Source organism: Lissotriton helveticus, chromosome 4_1 (assembly GCF_964261635.1).
Source record: "Lissotriton helveticus chromosome 4_1, aLisHel1.1, whole genome shotgun sequence".
Classification (NCBI taxonomy): domain Eukaryota; kingdom Metazoa; phylum Chordata; class Amphibia; order Caudata; family Salamandridae; genus Lissotriton; species Lissotriton helveticus.
The window spans coordinates 2,074,154,854-2,074,162,577 of NC_136063.1; positions in this window are offsets into that span (position 1 = coordinate 2,074,154,854).

The window sequence follows — 7,724 nt, forward strand, 5'->3', positions numbered from 1 at the left end:
TAGCTTCCTTTCCGCCAGTTGGATCTCTCCTTCTTGTTTGAGTCGAGCAATCTCCAACTCGTGGAGCCGGTTCCTCTCTCGTTCTCGGGCGTCTTCGTGGGAGAGGCCCGGGTTTGGGTTTGTGGGTCTCTCTCCCGCTGGGTTCAGCTGAGCCTCCGGGCCTCCGTTCGGGCCCGGGTTATCTTCCCTCGGGGGTGGCGCCTCCCCGGCGTCCACCCAGGCCTGCAGGGCCGCTTTGAGATCTTCTTTGGTGCTTAAGCCAGTGGTAGCGATGCCTAGATCTTTGCAGAATTGCTTCAGCTCTTTGTGACTGTAGTCTTCCATTTTCTCCTTCTGGAATTCTGTGCTCATGGTCGCAGTGGGTTTTTCTGGGTAGCGAGTGAATCACTCTCCGTACGATCTGCGTGGGCTCGGATCCCAGCGCTTGCCACCAATGTTAGAAAGGCGACCCCGGGGGAGGCAGAAGATGTCTGACTGACCACCCCTAGGCCCACCTCTCCGTCGAGAAGTAGCCGAGCGTTTACCGAGAGGCCTCCTGAATGAGGGTCCTCTCCTAGGATCGTACAGTAGAGTAATCACAACACTACAGATGGACACCACACAAGAGGTCAAGTTCTTAAGCTTTTATAGCTAGTAAAAGGTTGTGGGTTCTTGGTAGTATGTACAAGCAGATCGAGAGATCTGTAAAGTCTCGTAAAGGGGGGTAAGGTAGCGGGACAGTCTTACTCTGGGCGGAGGACGGGATACCCTACGCACAGCTCTCAATCCTCGAGCCGGGGGGTTCCGAGAGGTCGAGCCGCGGCAGCGCCAGCAGGCTTGCAGTATGGTTTCAGCGAGGTAGGCCGCGGCAGCGCCAGCAGGCTCTCAAGATGGTTTCAGCAAGGTAGGCCGCGGCAGCGCCAGCAGGCTCTCGGAAGGTTCAGCAAGGTAGGCCGCGGCAGCGCCAGCAGGCTCTCGGAAGGTTCAGCAAGGTAGGCCGCGGCAGCGCCAGCAGGCTCTCAAGATGGTTTCAGCAAGGTAGGCCGCGGCAGCGCCAGCAGGCTCTCAGGAGGTCGTCGGGTTACGGATGAGTTCGTCTGGTGTCGGCCGTGACAGCGTCAGCAGGGCTTCCAGTCCAGGATACAACTGGCGTCCTACTCCGGGGCGGGCCCAGATATAGGACGGAGGTCCTTTGATGTCCGGACCCTCGCGCCTGGGGGCCAGAGGGGCCGAGATGCTGGTGTCCAGACACCCAGCAGGGGGGTGGAGCCAGCGCCCAGGGAGGCCGGAGGGCGATCGATACCAGGCGTCCGGGGACGGCTGGAGGGCCATCGAAACTCTGCTTGCAACCCTTTTTATCTAGCGGGGTACAAGTGTTTTTCAGTGCCTGCCCATAAGTCACCATCAGGGAGAGCCATGGGAGGGCTGATCACATACGTGGATTTACAGGTGGAAGGAGTGTGGACCAACCTAAACTGGCCATCATAAAACATGCGACATGGGTTAAACACAAAAGGGTTAAACATCATCCTGATTAACTTGTATAATGCTGTGGGAGCTAATGGGGAGAGAACCACAATAAAAGAATTGGACACTTGTCTATATGCTGAGACATCCTCAGGGAAAAGCGCAGTGGCGCCGCTTCTGGTTCTAGCTGGCGACTTTAATTGCCACCTGTGCCCGACCCTGAGACCTGTCAATAAGGATTGGTCCCGTTGCACGATGGAGGATGGCCCACACTTCCTGCATTCCCCTGAGGGGATAGAATTGGATAGGGTGTTGAAAAGCCATGCCCTGGTTCACACTATTGACGTTGTGGCATTGGGAAGTGGAGACGAGATCAATCCTACATTTAAGGGCAGAGGCTGTCGTTCCTTTATTGACTATATTGTGGTCTCCAGCCTATTTAAAGCCTGGGTTAGAGGGGTAGACATCGAATGGAGTATACACAGTGACCATAATCCCCTAATGTTGGAACTAAAAGGACAGCCCATTAAAAGTGTCACTCGGGGGGTACGCAGGATAGAGAGGGCAACGGACCAGGGGAGAGGACTTAGATGGTCTAAAGTAGATGGGGACACCTTTTATAAATCTTTAATGGAGAAAGGTGGAGATCTTTCCTTAGACCGTGTTGCTGTTGTTAAGGCATTTGAGGATATGGCGCACCTAATTGATTGACTATTAAAGACCACTAAGAAGGTGAGACCAAACACCACCCCCAGATGGTTCGACAAAGACTGCTCGCAGCCACATAAAGAGCTGAAATCCAGCCTGAGAACCCCACCCTGGGACAAGTCACACATTGCCCAATCAGGTTTGCATATAAAAAGGCTTTAAAATACAGGAAATACTCCCTCCAATCTCAAGCCTGGGAGGACCTAAGGGAGGCAGCAGAGAGAAGGGATCTGACAGAGTTCTGGAAAATCATAAACAAACCATGTTTTCAGGACGCTAACGCCCCAGAAATGTGTAATACAATTCTCCCAGAACAACGGCATAATCATTTTAAAAACATATACAACCATACTATTGAAAATAACGAGGGTGATGGGCCGGGCCCTCGGTGGGTAGCCAGGATCGACTTTACTTTGGAGGAAGTAGTAGGGGCCATTCAAGATTTATCCAAAAATAAAGCGCCAGGTCCAGATGGCATACCACCTGATCTCTACCTAAGCAAGGTGGAGCAGTGGGCCCCCATCCTGATGAGGGTCTTAAACGCGGCGGTTGAATTTGGTCTCTCGCGTTCTTGGTCAACAGCAATAATAGTCCCCATCTTTAAAAAAGGGAATAGGGACAATCCCCAATGTTACCGCCCGATATCCCTGATCGACGTAACGGCGAAAGTGTTGGGTCGTGTGGTCCTTAATCGCCTAACGGAATGGCCTGACGTACACCAAATCATTACTGACACACAATACGGGTTCAGGGAGGGAAGGTCAACAACGGATCAATGTCTGAACCTCTATCTCCTGGGTGCCAGATACACCCTAGCCAGCAACGAGGCAGTATACCTAGGGTTCATGGATCTCTCTGCTGCTTTCGATCATGTTAACAGAGAGAAGCTGTGGGCCCTGATGATGAGTTTAGGGGTTGACCTGGACCTAGTTAACATACTGAAAGCATTGCACTGGAACACCTCTGCCAAAGTGCGCTTTAACTCAGAAGGGGGTACTACATCACTTTTTCCATGCAATAGTGGGGTCAGGCAGGGCTGTATTTTAGCTCCTTTTCTATTCTCCCTATACATCAACAACTTAGACATGGAATTAGGCAAACTATGAGTAGATTCCCCCCAAGTAGGTTCCCGCCCTGTCCCGGTCCTGTTATACGCGGATGACGCGGTGCTGTTAGCCCGCATCCCCAAGGAGCTTCAGAGGTTGATTGACGGGTTTGTCAGCTTTATGAACACATTAGACCTATCTGAAAATTTGGATAAGTCTTACGTTATGCTGACAGGGGTCAAACACTGTAAGAAGTTCTCTTACAAGAGAGGTACTCACAAACTAGGGCAGGTTCAGTCCTTCTCCTATCTAGCCCTGTTATTTGATGGGTTGTTAAACCTCAAACAATGCTCCAAATTGGTGGCCTCAACCGGGGCAATAATGAACTATGGACGCAGGCTGGGAAGGTGGTCGCCTTAACAAGTTATGAACTTGTACAGATCGATCTGCTGCTCTAAAGTGGCTTATGGGTCAGAAGTTTGGGGTTTTGCAAATATCCAACAGCTACAGGTAGAAGAAAACCAATATTTTAGAAAGGCACTTAAAACCCCGCAAAGTATCCCTGCCTATATTATACATGAGGAATTAGGATGGGCATACATTGAAGACCTACTAAAGGTCAGACCTCTTATAGCCTGGCTGAAGATCTTGACTAATACCGAGGCAGATCTAAGCAGACAAATCATCACAGACTGCCTGAAAAGGGATAAAGGAATGAGTATCCCCTGGTTAAAGTATGTAAAGGGCACATTTGAGGGTATTGGTTGCAAGAATCTTTTTACTAATCCCAATGAAATCATTCCCCATGACAAATTGAGAGTCAAAAACTTTTTGGGTGAACGGCAGCCGAACGTAGGGCTGCCTCAGAAGAACGGAAACCCACAGTTGGTGCTTACAGATTATTGAAAACAGAGGAAGGAATGGAACCCTATCTTGCCCTTATACACAATGCACAGGACATATTTTTAATGATGCGTTTTAGGCTCAACCTTTAACATCACATATTGGCTGACCCACCAGGTTTTACCTCAATGGTTGGGCAGAAGGGTACCTGCGGCTGCGACAATAGGTCTCCGCAGGATACCTTTCATTTTGTATTGTTATATTCATTTTATACTCTACCTAGGCGTAGGTTGTTAGTGGGAATTTTAAAACAAGCAAAGTTTAAACACTCCAAGGTTGCATTATTGTTTTTGCAAAGGGCTAATGATCCCTACACTCTGTTCTGTATTATGAATTTTATCAAGGTCTCTGTAAGGCTAAGGAACTCAAGAGGGCGGTGTTGAATGTATTGTTTGCCAATTGTTTAATTATGGGCTAATGAATTGTATTTTAGGGATTTTTAACAGTCATTATGCACTTTTATGGTATTTTTTAAATGCCGAATAAAGAACCTTTGAGATTGATACTGAGGTGTAACAGTGTTCCCCCCGGAGCGACAGCTGAATTTACTCACTGATGTTTATGACTTTTGGAGACCCGTGGTGATATTGAACAAATGCTGTGTTTAAACTCATGGACATTGAAGAGTGTGAATGTTCCTTGTCACCTGGGCGAGTGTGTATGTGATGTTTTATGTATTTATTTATTTATTTAAGGATTTATAGAGAGCCTGGTGACCCGAGGGCATCCCCGCGCTATAAACTGTAAGTTGGCTAAGAGGGGGGAAAGGAGGAGCGGAACTCTTTACTTGGGGAAAAGCAGCGTTTTAAGTTGTTTGCGAAAGCGAAGATAGCAGGGTTCCAATCGCAGGCTGCGGGGAAGCTGGTTCCAACGAGAGGCTGCCTTTACAGAGAAACGACGGCCTCCGGTACGTGCCCTCCTAAACTTGGGAACATTCGCCAGTCGTTCATTGTCCGATCGTAGGGACCTCAAGGCCTTGTACGGAGTAACCATTTCTTCCAAGATGGAAGGGCCTTGTCCATTTAGGAGCCTGTGAGCAATGCACATAGCCTTGAACTCGATCCTCTCTCGTACTGGCAACCAATGGAGTGCTTTGAGGGCAGGTCTTGCGGAAGATCTGGAGGGGAGACCAAGCAACATCCGAGCAGCTGCATTTTGGGTTCGTTGCAGCTTACCCAGGGTGGATTCAGGGGCTCCCAAATAGACAGCATTACTGTAATCCAGTCGGGCAAGAACTAGTCCTTGAATCAGTAATTTCCTGGAAGGAGGGGGGACCACAGCTGCATGTCGTATGCAGAAGCTGTAGCCATCTGATGTGATAAGTATACAGTGTTGTGTGCCTGACTTGCACAGTTAGCCCAACACCTGTGGCACCTCTTTGTCAAGTGGCACATGTGCAAAGTGAGGGTTGTATACACTGTTGACACTGACAGGCGAGTGATCTGTACCAGGGTGTGTATGTATGGTCTGCTAAGGGTTCTTAGGTGGAGTGGGATATGTCACGTGCTGTCCCACACCCTGCAGTTGCATGTGTTGTACAGTGTGTGCCATGATCAGTGAGTGTGTTGCACCCCTTATGCCATCTGTTGCCTTTCAAAGGCATGTAGTGCATTGGGGTTTGCCCACAGGCCGAATTCGCATGGACAATGATGCAAATCCTGTCAGCATCCTATGCCCTGTTTACATCATCAATGTAGTACAAGTGTGTGTCTCTGGAAAATGGAGCAGGTGTAGTGATGTTGTTTCACTTTATCTTCCTGACAGGTAACTGCCTACCAGAAGGGGGAGATCTGGTTGGACGTTGTCAGGGCTGTCAGATCTGTGGGGTGCCCTCGCGGCGGCTGAGCAACGTCAGGAAAAGGTGGCAGGAAATCCGGTGCTGGAACAGGCGTATCGCCCGGATCCAGCTGAAGCTGTCACAAACACGCCGGCATGGTGGAAGCCGTCACCTCACCCCCCCACATGCGCCGGGTCCTGGAAGTGGTCTTTCTAGACCTCCATAGGCAGTTGCAGGAGAGACAGCAGCAAGGAAGGGATAGGTACATGGCTGTTTGTAGTGTTGTGTGTCACCTGCTACTTGAGGTGCTCTGAAGCCTGGAAACACTCCCACAGTTGGGGTGTCTGGTCAGACAGGCTATTTGTACATTGTAGTTTCAATTCCCCATATTCAGCTGGTGCTCTTTTTCACCCCTTCACCTCCTCCACATGTGTCCCTGGTCTGTATTTTTTCACATTTGCACATGTTCTTCTAGAGTGCAAGGTAATTAGACTGCACATTGATTAGCTCATCATGTGGGAGGGAGGTCTGTGACATGTGTTGGTACCTTGCCTGTGCCATGACCTGTGCACTGTGTTTGGCCTTCATATTTGTTTGCACTGATGATGAGTCTCAACATAGGAGTGTGAGGTTTAAACTGCACACCCTTGCAGCATGCATGACCCATGTTGCGTTCTCAGACATGATGCACATCATTTGCGAGATATGCATAGTGCCATGACGGTTAATCATGAGACAGTCAGCAATTTCTAGACCCACGGATCAGTGTGCCCACTACAGTCCCCTGCAACACCCTGGCCTCCTAATCATGTGTGTCATCCTCCACCACTGTGCCCATTCTATGTGGGTTCAGCATGGGTCTGCCTCAGTGGCATTGGTCCCTGGCATAGTTTGTATTTAGCATGTGTCAGCTACATATGCACTCTGGCCATGGATACAAGATTTAGTTTGTTCATACTCACACTGGCCAGTGCCTGTGTGCCTATTCACAAGAATCTGTTGTTGGTTGTTTGTGACTAATATGTATTGCCAGCCCCACGAGGTGACCTTGGTTTACTTTAAAAAAAAGTTGCTGCACTGTTTTTGTTACCCTGATTCTGAGTTTTCACTTCTTGAGCTGTATCAATCGCATTGACTGAGTGATGGGGGTGTTGTGCAGGAGAGGTTTGATGGGCCTGCCTATTTGGCCTTGGCAGTTTTGAGCTGTGGATATACATTGGGAGGTAGATTTTTAACCATGCACTTCTCCTGTGATGGTGGACAGTGCTTTTATTAGAGGCTTTACAGGCTATGTCGTTTGCTTCCAGAGATGATTGTGCCTCAATAAGTTTTGCCACATGTATGTAGTTCTGGTGCAACGCTGTTTTGTCTTAGTGTGCACACTACTGTGTTGACATTTTGCATGTGGATAAGGGTGTGTCCACGATGCAGCAATGATTTTGTTCTTCACAATTGCAGGCACATTTGCTTAAGCATTGTCCTGATTTGGGACATGTGGGCCACTTCACATGACAGCCAGTGGGTCTTATGTGCTAGCAACTGTATGATCAGGTGATAGATGCCACTTTGAGGACTGACACATTTGAAGTGGTCTCATATTGATGAATGTACCTTGGCACTACCAACAAATGTTGAGAGTTGTTTATCTTTTGAATGTGTTCATATGACAAATTGTGTAGGTTACACTTATGTGTCTGCATTATAGTTGTCTCACAAGGTAGTGTACACCAAACAACATTTGCAATGTTTCGGAATAAGCAGGCAGCTTTTAAAGGAGGCCAGTGTTAGTGATAAATGGTGTACCTTGATCTCCATAGACATGTCCCCACAGTGGTCTTGAGTGC